The sequence below is a fragment of the Triticum aestivum genome, chromosome 4A (genome assembly GCF_018294505.1).
Source record: "Triticum aestivum cultivar Chinese Spring chromosome 4A, IWGSC CS RefSeq v2.1, whole genome shotgun sequence".
Lineage (NCBI taxonomy): Eukaryota > Viridiplantae > Streptophyta > Magnoliopsida > Poales > Poaceae > Triticum > Triticum aestivum.
Genome location: NC_057803.1, coordinates 383458113 through 383474885, shown reverse-complemented (window position 1 = coordinate 383474885; position 16773 = coordinate 383458113).

Here is a 16773-nt window from a genome sequence, read left to right as displayed (position 1 = left end):
TAACTCGAACACTACATCAACGCAGGACTGTGGGGTTTTCTCACTGTCTACAAGATCGTTTTTATCACCTTTCTTGGAGACCAACAGGGTTGTCTCACTATCTTGAACCTTATCTGCATTACTTTCTCTACCATTGCATAGTGGGGTGCTCTTCTCCAATATTCTGTTTGCATACTACAAGAGAAACAAGCAGACACATCACAGGTTTAGCTTGTAGTATACGAAACTCATTTTGGTAAACCGGTTCAGTAGTAAGGTGGACAGGATAACAACATGAAACAAACATATATCTATGTACTATGGTCACTGTATTGTCCATATCATTCTAGTTTATGTTCCCTAATCAAGATAGAGACACAGTTCAACTCATATATTTTTAAGACACAGCAGCATAGACAGAATATAAGTGTGAGAAACTACACAGCATTGGCAGCACTTGTAATGTGCATCACATGAGAACATAACTGTTTATACAACTTAAACTGAAATCAACATAGAGCAAGAAGTTAGAACAACAATCCAGTTAAAGAAATAGGTTTAAAACATACCTGTTGCGCCATTGGAGTTTCAATTGGATCCTTCAAATTCGAAAGTAGTTGGTATGAGTAAATACAGTGATGCAACAGCAAAGGAGTATGGACCATAGCTACGGAATCTGACCTGAGAACAGTTGCTCTTCTGCTTTAAACGTGGAGTTTGGGTTAGCTGTGGTGGTCTTCGTGCTTTGGGCACTGCAGTAGCTTTACAAACTGCTCGTGTGGGGGTACTCTGTGGTGGACATGGTGCTTTGTCAACTATAAGTGGGTTACTATCCGCTGGGGTTGCGGTTAGATGGGTTGTAGCTGGTTCTCTGCCCAACGGTGTAAGTGTGCAATCTGGAAGAGTCTCGATTATGTGTGGTGGGGCTAGTTTGTGGGCCAGTACAACCATGGTTCTATCTGCATCGACGGGTAGCACTGTCTTTTGTGAAGAACGGGTTTTTGCTCCCTTAGATACTGCCATCACCCCCTCCAATTCAAATGGCTGATAAACAAGAAAAGAAATTGAACGTACAGACATTGTATGATAGACAGATGTGGTAATTCACATATATGTTGTCTAACCAAACAGGACAGCATGACACAATTTCACATATATGATGCCTAACTAAACAGGATAGCATGACACAGTTTCAGATATATGATGGATAACTTAACAGGATATAATGGCATAATTCAACATATGATGAGTACCTAAACAGGATGACATGACAAAACTATATGATGTCTTTCTAAAATAGGTTGGGATGAAATAATTCACATACATGTTGTCTAAGTATACAGGATGGCATGATATAATTGACATAATTGATTCATATACTAAGCAGCTGGCACTCGCATGTATGATCTCTAAACTAAGCAGATAGAATTCAATATTGTGCATATGATGTCTAAACTAAGCAATGCAAGACACCATATGCATCATATGAGAAATATAAACATTGCAACTTAGAGCATACACCTCAGGTGGGATATAGGACTGGTCATCTGTCTCTGAATCCTCCTCTGAGGAGCTCCCTGTAACCATCGAGATATATGCTTCAACAGGTACCATTGCCTGCTCTGAAGACCTTGTTTTCACTCCAGATTTTTCCATAACCGGCTCAAATGGCTGATACACATGAAGAGTAGTTCAATATACACAGATTGTCGACAAATGGAATACGTAATGAAAAAAAGATGGCATGAGATAATTCACATATATGATGCCTGGCTCCATGGCGGTGCATAATTCACATATATGATAACTGGCTGAAAAACATGGCATTGCATAATTCACATATCTGATATAGAAAGCAAACAGGAGGCATTCACACAAAGCATGTCTAATCTAAGCAGATGGCATGGCAATGCAAGACACCATATGCATGATATGAGCAATATAACCCAGCCAAGTTAGAGCATGCACCTCGGGGGGGGGGGATACGACTGGTCATCTCTCTCTGAATCCTCCTCTGAGGAGCTATCTGTAACCAGCAAGAAATCTGCATCGACAGGTAGCACTGACTGCTCAGAAGACCTTGTTTTCACTCCAGATTTTCCCATGACCGACTCAAATGGCTGATGCACAGGAAGAGTAGATGAATGTATAAACATTGTTGACAAATGGAATACATTATGGAAAAAAATATGGCACGATACAATTCACATATACGATGACTGGCTAAACAGGATGGCATTGCATGATTCACGTATATGATGCCTGGCTAAAGAAGATGGCATTGCATAATTCCCATATACTCCCTCCGTTCCTAAATATTTGTCTTTTTAGAGATTTCAAATGGACTACCACATACGGATGTATATAGACATATTTTAGAGTGTAGATTCACTCATTTTGTTCCGTATGTAGTCACTTGTTGAAATCTCTAAAAAGACAAATATTTAGGAATGGTGGGAGTATGATATAGAAACCAAACAGGTGGCATTCACACAAAGCAAATCTAAACTAAGCTGATGACATATAAGATGTATAATGTAAGCAATGCAAGGCGCCATATGCATGATATGACCAACATCAGCATGCCAGGTTAGAGCAAACACCTCAGGTGGTAAACAGGCGTGGTCGGCTCCTTCTGAATCTCCATCTGAACAGTTATCTTCCTCTGGAATACAATCTGGAAATGCAGGAGGGGGGGGCACTTCGCCCACCATGGAGCGGCGTCTGCATGACATTATATTCGCACGCAACGGTCTTCTCTTTTTCTCTACATGTTCAGTACGATTGTGTACAATATCTGACATGCATAATAAAAAAATAGTTAGATTTTGTAAGGCCTAAGGGGTGCATGCAAAAATCAAGACTGATGGTAGCAAACGAGTGGATGGATCCAAAACTAATGATAGCAGGTAGATTATAGCTTCAGTTTAAAAAGATAGACAATGGATCATCTATTGTTTGTTGCCCACCCAACATGAACCACATAGAAGACCCCAGATGAACCAGATAGTAGACATATACTATTCTTTGCTGGCTCGATATGAGACCCATGGGTAATTCAAAACTCAAGATTGAACGATAAAGTAGCAGGTAATAATAACCGATGTATAACGTAAGCAAACACAAAAGACTGCGACCTCTCTTCCGGAACTGTGTAGTCCTCAGGTTCATCTGCTCAGTCGATTATGGTAATGCAGTTGGCGTGGCTACCGGCAACAGGGAAGATGATCTGAGGCGGTGAAAGGAAGTCTGCAGGGGGGATCTCTGCTACAGTGAACGCTTCTGTCGATGGTGCACCTCATGCGGGGTGGATGATGGCACGACAGGAGCAGGACATAACACACAGAGTTTTCTTTGACGCCTATGTGAAAATGAAGTAAATATGTAAGGGCTCCTTAGAATTGGAGGATTCTATAAACGCAGGGACAGGAAAAACACAGGAATAGGATAGGAATGCACGTGCAAAACAGAGCATTTGGAATCCTTAGGATTTTAGTCAACCTGGGTGTTTGGCTCACATGAATTGGAAGAACAGAGGAACGGAGAAACAAAGTGATGCGACGAGTGTACAACCTCTTTGGCATAGCCTTGTGGACCTCAGCATCATTGGGTTGGACGTGGAGGATGGTGATGATGCTGGTGTGACTGTCGAAGGCGGGGGAGAAGATCCGAGGCCTATGGAAATGGCGCCGAGGGTACTGCTCCGCTGTGATGGACGGTTCCATCGTTGGAGCAGCTTCGCTAAGGTGTACGGCGACGAGGCTGAAGCATGACAAGACAAACAACGTTAATCTGAAGTGGGACCCTAATATCATCTGCAATAGATGATGTAAAATACATCACCAAAAAGTGCTAGATGTAAAACGCATCAGCCGCGCCACGGCCGCTCCGACAGATGCTGTAAGTACTGTTCACTCTGAACTTAGTTGAAGAAAATGAACTTCACAGTGGAAACTAAATTTTACTGTCGAAACTGATTGAACTAGTAACAGAGCATTGCAATAGATGTTTAGGGCATTCGAGCACTAGTAGCAGAGAAGCAGTGATCTAAATTAGTAGACGCTCGAGCAGGGAACGCACTAGCAGAGAGTAAGTCGTGCAGTAGCACCACGAGCGAGTGCTAAAGCAACAACTCCTATAGCTGCCAGAGGTCGTGCAGCAGTAGCAGCAGCAGCGCAAGCGAGAGCAAGAGCAGAGCAGCAGCACGAACGAAAGCAGGAGCAGTGCAGCAGCGCGACCGACAGCAAGAACAGAGCCGCAGCGTGAGCGAGAGCCGGAGCAGCTGCATCTAGTGCCGTTGTGGAAGTCGCCGCCGAGGAAGCAACGACATGGGGGAGAGACGTCATGGATGATTTGGCCGGCGACGGCGCCGTCGATGGAGACACGCCATGTCTGCTCGGTATCGAGCACCAGCAGCCCCGTGAAATCGAATAAAAGATAAAATGCAGCGGTGAGTGCAGAACCTCCTTGGTGGCGCCAAGTTGGCCTCGGCTTCATCGGAGGAATTGGTGAGGGTGCTGCAGTTCTGGTGGGGCAAGTCAAGACGGCACTGTGGGGATTGAGGTGGCACGATAAACGAGGCGAACATCGGGGCAGCTCCTTGGAGGTGGAGGACGGGGCGGCTGATCCAGGGGGACGACGAGATCGACAACGGATCCTCATCCGGTGCGATGGATGAGGGATGACGAGCTGTTGCGGTGGACGACGTAGTCGGGGAAGAGTCCGTCTGGGCAGTGTCGGGAGGCCGACAGAGGAGTGTGGGGTTTCATGGGTTTTGACGGCCTCGGTGTACGCATTGGGGGGGGGGGGCGAAGGGGGGGGGGGGAGCCAAGCTTAGGGACGCGCTTGTCCGAAATGTAGGGTAATTTACCAGCATACCCCCACCGGTTTTGACACCGTGACGTGGAGCTTCATTTCCGGCTGAGGGGTAGAAGGAGGATTTCGCATGTCTGGGCTGCAGGGGCGATTTTGGATGAGGAGGGAGTTCTCGCGCGCGTCCAAATTTCGGGATAACAAGGCGCGACGCGGGTTGAAGAAGCGGGAGTTTCAAAGCAGGTGAGACAAAAGATACTTGAGCTTGAAAATTTCAGGATAACAAGGTGCGGATTCCTTGTTCGGCAGAACAAACTTAACGTGTAAAAAAACAATTCATACAAGACACAAGAGAGCCATGTCCCCTTTTACTATATTGCTATAGATGCCATTGAAAAAACTACAAGAAAAATGTAAAAAAAATCGGGAGAACAAGATTACCCTGCATAGTACCAAATCGATTCGCACTTCCCTCAACAACAACAAAAAACAAATCAATTCCCACCAAAGAAATAGTAATGTCCCTTTTTATATGATTACAGATGCCATGATCTCGAATTTCAAGTTTTGAATCCATGTTATGTTGAATCTGAATATATCATTAGGTGACCTTGCGGTTTATAATTGATGTAGTTGTACATTTTAATCTTCCATCATATATGAACATTTTACTCCACCATGTGAACATATATATTGTCGTCTACCTTGACTAAATTTGAATCAATTTTCCTTATTTGAATACATTGTTGTCAAGTTATACAATAATTTAAATATTATCTTGATAACAAAAAACATACATATAACAGTAATCATATTTCACTATGAACTACATGTACCATACGCTCTCCAATTCAAATATTTGTATCCATTTTATGTTGAATTCAAATCATAGTACATTATTGGTCTAGGTAGCAAGATGTTTGGGATAATCTAAACCATGCTTTCATACGTTTAATTTTTGGCTGAACTGGGACAACTTTTGGTATAAGCCTCTTGCAAAACCGGAGATTATCTCAACAAGCCTCGTGGTTCCGAGAGGGAACGTGTCACCTTTGTGCGCGAAATGATATACGCTGCCTCCCCCTGATTTTATTTACAGAGACAACATAGAACTATATGAGTGCCCTGTTAAATTTTTGGAATTATTTTGGGTTCATTTGGCCTTTTTATACATTAATTGACTTTCTGGACTTTTAATGTGCACAATCTAAATATGAATTGCATGCACATGCTCCGGTGCACCAAAGTGGGTTGAAACATCAGATGTGTGTCCTTGGTTGAATTTCTAGGTCCCATGGAAGAAATGAGAATGAAATTCAAACATCTGGGCATCATGACTCAGCCGAGAACATCGAGAAACTTTGATTTTAAATTCATGTAAATCCAAAACTCGCCTGGAAATCATAAAACTTGGCATGGTGTCATGTCATGGCACTAACATGTTGTGGTGAAAAATTGGGCCAATTTGGAAGCTCGTGGTTCTAAGAGGGAACATGCCACCTTTGAGTGTGAAACGATATACGCTGCCCCCCCTTGAGTTTCTTAACAAAGGCAACATAGAACTACATTAGTGCCCTGTTAAATTTTGGAATTGTTCCAGGTTCGTTTGTTGTTTTTTATACATTAATTGAGTTTCTGGTCATTTAATGTGCATAAGTCAAATTTGAACTACAAGCACATGCTCTCGTGCACCAAAGTTGGTTGAAAAATCACATTTGTGTCCTCGGGTGAATTTCTAGGTCCCATGCAAGAAATGAGAATAAAATTAAACCATCTGGGCATCGTGGCTCGGCCGAGAACATTGAGAAACTTGGTTTTAAAATTCTTGTAAATCCAAAACACGTCTGAAAATCATGAAACTTGGCATGGATGTCATTTCATGGTACTACCATGTTGTGGTAAAAAAAATGGCCGAATAGGAACATATTTTGGTATAAACTTTTGCAAATCGAAGCTTCTCTCAAGAAGGCTCGTGGTTCTGAGAGGGAACATGCCACCTTTGAGTGCGAAACGATATACGTTGTCCCCCTTGAGTTTATTTACAAAGGCAACATAGAACTACATGAGTGCCCTATTAAATTTTGGAATTATTCCGGCTTCGTTTGGCCTTATTTACACATTAATTGAGTTTTTGGTCATTTAATGTGCATAATTCAAATTTGAACTACAAGCACATGCTCCCGTGCACCAAAGTTAGTTGAAAAATCACATTTGTGTCCTCGGGTGAATTTCTACTCCCTCCTTCCATCTATATAGGTCCTAATGCGTTTTTCGAGGCTAACTTTAACCAAACGTTAGAGCAATAATATATGACATGCAACTTACACAAAGCATACCTTCAATTTTGTATGTCAAAGGAGCTTCCAATAATATAATTTTCATAGTATACATCTCATGTGCTATTAATCTTGTCAATAGTCAAAGGTTGTCTTGAAAAACACATTAGGCCCTATATAGATGGAAGGAGGGAGTAGGTCCCATTCAAAAAATGAGAATAAAATTCAAACATCTGGGCATCGTGGCTCGGTCGAGAACATTCAGAAACTTGGTTTTAAAATCATGAAACTTGGCATGGTGTCATGTCATGGTAGTACCATGCCATGGTAAAAAAAATTGGCCGAATAGGAACAAATTTTGGTATAAGCTTCTTGCAAATCGGAGCTTCTCTCAAGAAGGCTCGTGGTTCTGGGAGGGAACGTGTCACCTTTGTGTGCATAATTCAAATTTGAAATACAAGCACATGTTCTAGTGCACCAAAGTTGGTTGAAAAATCACATGTGTGTCCTCGGGTAAATTTCTAGGTTCCATGCAAGAAATGGGAATGAAATTCAAAATTATGGGCGTCGCGGCTGGGTTGGAAACATTGAGAAACTTAGTTTTTTAATTCCTATAAATCCAAAACACGCATGAAAATAATGAAACTTGGCTTGGTGCCATGACATGGCACCAACATGCTGTGGTAAATTTGCAGTCTGATTTGCGAAGGCGCACACATTAACAATCAACAAAGTCATTTTGGAACAAGTACCGTCACGTTACAATCGGAAACACAAGTATTATTGAAACCGTGGGCGTTCTACTTACTAGTACCATTTACGTGCCGCCACGCGTCCCCATTTTTTATTATCTAGGAGGTGCCGTGCAGGGTAGCTATTTGAGTACGAGAGGCGTGTGATCAGACCCCTGCGCGTGCTTATCGGGAGGAGAGCCCTTTAACCTCCATCTGCCGTCCATGTAACACCCCGGATATGATTTACCTAATATGTAATCCAACTCTTGCCGTTTCTGGCGTTAAGTTATTTTATTTTCTCGGGTTCGGGTTTTTGTGTCCATGTGTTGTTGTCGTTGTCATGCATCTCTTATCATGTCATCATGTGCATTGCATTTGCATACATGTTCGTCTCATGCATCCGAGCATTTTCCCCGTTGTCCGTTTTGCATTCCGGCGCTCCGTTCTCCTCCGTTGGTCATTTCTACCTTTCTTTCGTGTGTGGGGATTAAACATTTCCGGATTGGACCGAGACTTGCCAAGCGGCCTTGGTTTACTACCGGTAGACCGTCTGTCAAGTTTCGTACCATTTGGACTTCGTTTGATGCTCCAACGGTTAACCGAGGGACCGAGAAGGCCTCGTGTGTGTTGCATCCCAACACCCCTCCATTTTGGCCCCAAACCCACCAAAACCCTCTCCATCATCTAGAGCGTTCGATCACGATCGCGTGGCCGAAAACCGCACCTCATTTGGACTCTCCTAGCTCCTTCTACCTCTATATATAGACCCCCTCCTCAAAATTCCGGATCCCCTCCTTCCTAACCCTAAAAAATCTCCTCGCGCCGCCACCGGACACGTCTGTCCCGGGCGGACAGAATCGCGCCGCCGCCCCGCACCAGTCGCAGGCCGCCACGTGGCACCGCCGTGCCGCCTCCCACCGCCGGCCCGCGAGGCTCGGGGCCGGCCCTCTCCTCCGCCCGACCGGGCCCCGAGTTCCCCTCGCGCCGCGCCGCCTCTTCCCCGCGTCCGGCCACCTCCGCCGCCCGGTGCGCCTCGACGCCGGCCACCGCCACCTCGCCGGAAGCCCCGCCGCGCCTCCTACTCCGGCGGTCGGAGCTTCCCCGCCGCCCGACGCCACCAAGTCCGGCGCCGCCTCCGCCTTCGCCGCACAACCCAACTCCCTCTCCGGCCAGCCTCCTCCGTCTCCGGCGAGCTCCAAGTTCCCGGCGAACCTTGAAGTCCGTGCAAGCTACAGTGGATCTGGATCTGAGATTTCTCGGTTGACTTTTGCCCCAAAACCCTAATTATTTTGCTATGTTTGTCGTGCCGTAACTTTGCATATGTAGCTCCGTTTTGGGCATACAGCTTATCAAAATGTTCATCTCAGAGAGTACATCATTTCATCTCATTGCATCATTTTCATTTGAGTTCATCTTGATGCCCTAAATGCTGTTGGAAGAATGCTATTTGAGATAATTGTCAGATTTGCTGCTCTAATTAGATATTTGTCATTTTTTGCCATGATTAATGTGTGCATGATATGCCCCTGAGCTCTACATGAGTTTTGTTATATGCTTTGCCATCTATCCAGAGGTGCAACCCATGTATTTTTGTGATGTGTGTGGTGACTAGCACAAGCTTGCAAAGTGGTGCATTCGTTAATGCTGATTTCAGGGACTTAGCAATTCCACTAAGTCCTTGATCTGTTTATTTCAATATGCCATATGTTCATGTTGTTTCCTAGTGATCCGTGCCTCTTTTGAGGATGATCAGTAAGGATGATTTGTTAATCTTGTAGTGCTCTATCCATCCATGTCTTTTTTTTGCAATTATGGAGCACCCTAAATTGAGTCAATCGAGCTCTACTTTTTCTATTTCGTGAATCTGGGCAGATTGCCTACTTGTTAGCGATATTGCCGTGGATATTGTAGTTGATCCGTGCATGTTATGTTATTGTTCTTGCCATGTCTAGCTTGTATAATGTGTATTCTTGATGGGTGCATGCTTAGATTGTCATGACTTGCTCTGTAGCGAGTGCATCGAGCTCGTAAACATGTCTACTTGATATATGTTTTTGCATGCTCCTGTTTTTCACTAAGTCTGTGATCTGATTATGCTTTTGCCATGTTCACATGCTTGCAATTGTATTTTCTGATCCCTTTTGGCTCAAGGTCACTAAGGGACTTTTGTTAAGCCCTTTGAGTAGCTCCATGCCATGCTTTACTTTGCCATGTTCAGGTCCTGTAGCATATAGTTTTCTTGCTCCAAAGTGTGCTAGCTGATCTGAAATTCCAGACAAGTGTTAATTTCACTAAGTCTGAAATCTGTTTACCAAATGCATTTTTGCCATGCTTGTTTGAACCTGTTAATGGATGAATTGGCCGTATCTTAGTGTTCATCTTTTGTTAAGCATCATGAATGGATCCCTGCCATGTATTTTGATGCCATGTTTGAGTGCTGTAGCATGTTCATCTTGTTGCATCTAGATGGCTACTTGCTGTATATCACAGACCGGTGTCATATTTGAATTGCTTGCCATTTCCAAACCGTGACTCCGATTCCAGCGTTCTTCATATCGTTTTCAAGCGATTTCATCTCACCTTTCCAGTGGCACACTTGGAATTCCAAGTTGAGGCCGGGTTCATTCATTCCTTGTAAAATCTTGCATATGCATCACATGTCGCATCCCGCATAGCATACCATGTTTGCATTATGTTGTTTGAGTTTGCACGTGGTTGATTTTGTTCCGTTTGCTTGTTTGTCTTGTTTGGGTAGAGCCGGGAGATGAGTTCGCTAACGAGGAGCCCGTTGAGTTTGCTTTCGAGGATCCAGTCAACTCTGACAACTGTGCATGCAAGATGATCATACCCTCGAAATCACTTCTATCTTTGCTTTGCTAGATGCTCGCTCTTTTGCTATGCCTATGCTACGATGCCTACCACTTACTTATCATGCCTCCCAAATTGCCATGTCAAACCTCTAACCCACCATGTCCTAGCAAACCATTGATTGGCTATGTTACCGCTTTGCTCAGCCCCTCTTATAGCGTTGCTAGCTGCAGGTGAAGTTTGGAGACCGTTCCTTGTTAGAACATTATTTACTTGTTGGGATATCATTATATTATCTTGTTATCTTAATGCATATATATACTTGGTAAAGGGTGGAAGGCTCGGCCTCTCGCCTAGTGTTTTATTCCACTCTTGCCACCCTAGTTTCCGTCATATCGGTGTTATGTTCCCGGATTTTGCGTTCCTTACGCGGTTGGGTGATAATGGGAACCCCTTGATAGTTCGCCTTGATTAAAGCTTTTCCAGCAATGCCCAACCTTGGTTTTACCATTTGCCACCTAGCCTCTTTTTCCCTTGGGTTTCTGGAGCCCGAGGGTCATCTTATTTAAACCCCCCTGGGCCAGTGCTCCTCTGAGTGTTGGTCCACCTATCAGCTGCCGGTGGCCACCAGGGGCAACTCTGGGCTGACCTACCCGTACCTAAGACAATCTGAGTGTACCCTAAGAACGAGATATATGCAGCTCCTATCGGGATTTGTCGGCACATTCGGGTGGTGTTGATGGATTTATTTTAACTTGTCGAAGTGTCTTGTAGAACCGGGATACCGAGTCTGATCGGAATGTCTCGGGAGAAGGTCTATTCCTTCGTTGACCGTGAGAGCTTGTCATGGGCTAAGTTGGGACTCCCCTGCAGGGATTTGAACTTTCGAAAGCCGTGCCCGCGGTTATGGGGAGATGGGAATTTGTTAATGTCCGGTTGTAGATAACTTGAACCTTAACTTAATTAAAATGAATCAACTGTGTGAGTTACCGTGATGGTCTCTTCTCGGCGAAGTCCGGGAAGTGAACACGGTGTTGGAGTAATACTTGCCGCAGGTTGTTCTCTAGTTATTTGTTCGCGCTTTGCCTTTCTCTTCTCGCTCTCTTTTGCAAACAGGTTAGCCACCGTATATGCTAGTCGCTTGCTGCAGCTCCACATGTTTTACCTTGCCTTACCTATAAGCTTAAATAGTCTTGATCACGAGGGTGCGAGATTGCTGAGTCCCTGTGGCTCACAGATTACTTCCAAACCAGATGCAGGGCCTGATGAATCCATTCCAGATGACGCGCTTGAGCTCAAGTGGGAGTTCGATGAGGACTCATGCCGTTACTATGTGTCTTTCCCTGATGATCAGTAGTGGTGCCCAGTTGGGGCGATCGGGACCGTGTCGCATGTTGGGTTGATCTTTTATTTTGGCACTATAGTCGGGCCATGAGTGTTTGGTTGATGTAATGCTATTTATGTACTTTGATTGATGTGGCGAGTGTAAGCCAACTATGTACCTTCCCCTTTTATTATCTATATTACATGGGATGTTGTGAAGATTGCCTAACTTGCGACATTGCTTTCAATGCGGTTATGCCTCTAAGTCGTGCCTCGACACGTAGGAGATATAGCCGCATCGAGGGTGTTTCAGTCCACCTCTCTCCCAAGGTCTCCATTAATGGTGCCCGAGCCTCTGTTTAATGGCGTGGCTATGTCTCACTCGACTGAGATTTAAGAGAGAAAAAAGAAAATCTGATAGCACGGATCTTGATATAAGATCCGACGGACCTATATAGCATCTACTGCGACTTATAGCAAGACTGATGAATATATAAGGATGATTAATTTTTTTTTGATCAAAGAAGGGCTTGGCCCTTCTGATTTTCATTACTGAAAACCACCACAATTCACAAGAAGTTCAGCACAACTCCAGCCTAACACGAAGGACTAAAAGCTACCAGATTGAAATCGCAACATCCCAAGAGGCCAACAAAGGCCAAACATCCGCGCTAGAACCCAACATTTCACAACCGACGACACAATCCACATCCTAAACCGAGTGGTAAGTAACGCGACATAGCGATATAGCAAACAACTAGCAAGCAAAGATACAAGTGATATCGGGGGTAATGATCATCTTGCCTGCAAAGTTATCAGGGTTGTCGAAAGCTTGCTCCTTGTAAACATACTCAACAGGTTCCTCGTTCATAACCCGTCTCCTGGATCTACCCAAAGCAAGAACACAAGCAACGGAACAACAATCAATCATGGTGCAATGCACAAGCAACATGATGCAAGACATGGCATGGAATGCAAGATATGATGTGCAATGCATATGGGTACTCCGGAAGGGAAAAGATGATCAAGGCATCAACTTGGAAAACCAAGCATGCCGCTGGAAAGATTGAGTGATTTCGATCAAAATCGATATAAGGATCACCGGAAACGGATGCACGGTTTGCAAATGACGAGCAAAACAAGAACAATGCAAAACTGCGCTTAACAGCATCATAGCACTTAAGATGCATCACGAAACTAACACTCCAACAAAGCAACAAGGCACATGGTAGTGAAGTACAAGTGAAGCTCTATAAATCATGAATACTGAGCTCTTGCTAGAACTCACTAGAACAAGCCTAAAACAGCATGGCAAAAATGCAAAAGATAACAACTTCACAGACTTTGTGAAAATACTAAGCATGGCATAAACAACAGCAGATATCAATGTTTAGAGATAGCAAACAACATGCTACAGGATCATATCATGGCAAACGAAGGGATGTCATGCTAGTACTAAAGGCAATAAACAAAACTCCCTTACTGAACTTTAGCCAAAGATGCACAGAAAAGATGGTAGCATCAATGCAAACTTGGCAAGTGATATGAACAACTTCAGACAATAGAAAAACATAGCATGGCAAAAACAGATTCATGATAGCAACTTTGCAAGCCCATGCCACTCACGACAAAGAATTACATGGCATCACAAGGTAACCAACAGTAAGAAGACACATTTATGAAGCTAAACATGGCAAGAGCAAGTTCATAGGGTGCATGGATCACTAGCAAAACACATGGCAAAAATGAACTTCATGTTAACAAGTTGACAGCAACAACATTTAGCAAAAGTAGAGCATGGTATGACAAGCTACACTACTGCATAATTACAACCAGAGGCATTAATTGAAAGAGCATCACCATATCTTCAAAACACTGTTACTACACTTCATGAAAATATGCATGGTTCTACTTGTGGCAACAAGTCAACATAGCAACATAATGTTACAGGAAAAGACTTAGCAGAAATACTAAGTGTCTGAAACCAGCAACATCATGTGGCCTACTTTGCATGCTTGTGCTAGTCACCACAGAGCTCATAAAAATACAAGGCTTGCACCACTGTAAAGATGGCATGGGTATGCTCCTAAAACATGTAGGCATGATGCTCAAAGGATGCACACACAAAATGCAATGAAAATGACAAATCAACAAGTTATGATGAATTCCAGCAGACTACATCATATAGCACTTTTGCAATGAAGATTAGGGCACCAATATGGATAGTAACATGCATGCAAATGACACTAGCATGAAGAGCATCACGAGACGAACATTTCGATATATCATATGCGCAAATCGGAGCTATGAGCATGGAGATATGGCATGACAAAGAGGTGCACATGAGATGAAATATTAGGGACTTAGAATAAAATGCAACCTCCAGATCTAGGGTTTGAATGACACGGAAATCGAGGTCCACCGGAGTTCGTGGAGATGTGGCCGGAGATGAAGGAGAGGTGGCCGGCGAGGTGGGGTGGCAGGATCTAGTCTGACCCGATCTGATCTGGCCGACGACGAGGGGCGGCGCGGTCGAGGCGGAGGCGGCGACGACCGGGCGACGGGGCGGCGCGGAGAAAGGCGGGCGGCGGCGCGGGGCTCCGGCGCAGGGGACGGAGAGCGCGGGCGGCGCACAAGCGCTGGACGAGCGGGCGGCGGCCGGAGGCGAACGGACCAGGGGGCCAGCTCCGGGCCGCGCGGGCCGCGGGCGGTGGAGGCTGACGGTGATCACGTGCCGGCGGCGGATTCGTCGGGGCGGCGGCGCGGAGATTCCGGTCATCACGGACGCGTCCGATGGTGGTGGGAGAGGGGAAGTTAGGGTTTGGACCGCGAATTTGAGGAGGGGAGGCATATTTATAGGTAGAGGGAGCTAGGAGAGTCCAAATGAGGTGCAGATTTCGCCCACACGATCGTGATCCAACGGCAGAGAGCATGGAGGGGGTTTAGATGGGCTAGTGACTGTTTTGGAGGGGTGTGATAACCCACAAGTATAGGGGATCGCAACAGTTTTCGAGGGTAGAGTATTCAACCCAAATTTATTGATTCAACACAAGGGGAGCCAAAGAATATTCTCAAGTATTAGCAGCTGAGTTGTCAATTCAACCACACCTGCAAACATAATATCTGCAGCAAATTATTTAGTAGCAAAGTAATATGATAGTAGTGGTAACGGTAGCAAAAGCAATAATTTTGGGTTTTGTAGTGATTGTAACAATAGTAACGGAAAAGTAAATAAATGAAGAACAATATATGAAAAGCTCGTAGGCATTGGATTAGTGATGGATAATTATGTCGGATGCGGTCGATCATGCAACAATTATAACATAGGGTGACAGAGAACTAGCTCCAGTTCATCAATGTAATGTAGGCATGTATTCCGAATATAGTCATACGTGCTTATGGAAAAGAACTTGCATGCCATCTTTTGTCCTACCCTCCCGTGGCAGCGGGGTCCTATTGGAAACTAAGGGATATTAAGGCCTCCTTTTAATAGAGTATCGAACCAAAGCATTAACACATAGTGAATACGCGAACTCCTCAAACTACAGTCATCACCGGTAATGGTCCCGATTATTGTCACTTCGGGGTTAACGGATCATAACACATAATAGGTGACTATAGACTTGCAATATAGGATCAAGAACTCACATATATTCATGAAAACATAATAGGTTCAGATCTGAAATCATAGCACTCTGGCTCTAGTGACAAGCATTAAGCATAGCAAAGTCATAGCAACATCAATCTCAGAACATAGTGGATAGTAGCGATCAAACCCTAACAAAACTAACTTGATTACATGATAAGTCTCATCCAACCCATCACCGTCTAGCAAGCCTACATGGAATTACTCACGCACGATGTGAGCATCATGAATTGGTGATGGAGGAAGGTTGATGATGACGATGGCGACGGATTCCCCTCTCCGGAGCCCCGAACGGACTCCAGATCAGCCCTCCCAAGAGAGTTTAGGGCTTGGCAGCGGCTCCATATCGTAAAACGTGATGAATCCTTCTCTCTTTGATTTTTTTTCTCCCCGAACACGAATATATGGAGTTGGAGTTGAGGTCGGTGGAGCATCAGGGGGCCCACGAGGTAGGGGGCGCGCCCAGGGGGGGGGGGTAGGCGCGCCCCACCCTCGTGTACAGGGTGTGGGCCCCCTAACATGGATTCTTCTTCCAGTATTTTTTATATATTCCAAAAATAATCTCCGTTGATTTTCATGTCATTCTGAGAACTTTTATTTCTGCACAAACATAACACCATGGCAATTCTGCTGAAAACAACGTCAGTATGAGTAGTTCCATTCAAATCATGAAAGTCAGAGTCCAAAACAAGGGCAAAAGTGTTTGGAAAAGTAGATACAACGGAGACGTATTAGGGTGCTGGGCTGGAACAAGAGATGGGCCTTTGCGGTTACCCGGTTAATCGTTGGGGCATCAAACGACCTCCAAATGGAACGAAATTTGACAGGAGGCCTACCGGTGATGTACCAAGGCCACTCGACAAATCTCGGCCCATTCTGAGTACATTTTTCTCCTGCTCACGAAACGAGATCTGAGAGGTGCAACGGGTGCATGTGGGAGTGTCGGATTCCGAAATGGACAACGGGGAAAATGACCGGATGCATGAGACGAACATGAATGCAAATGAGATGCACATGATGACATGAGATGAAATGCATGACCTGAACAAAATAAAAAACAAGGACAAAAACCCAACCATGGAGGAAATAACATATCACATAGCCGGAAATTGCAAGGTTGGAGTTACAGTTATGGAATGTTACATCCGGGGCATTACAGAGACGCCCTAAGTCAATAAGGGCCATCTCGACAGAG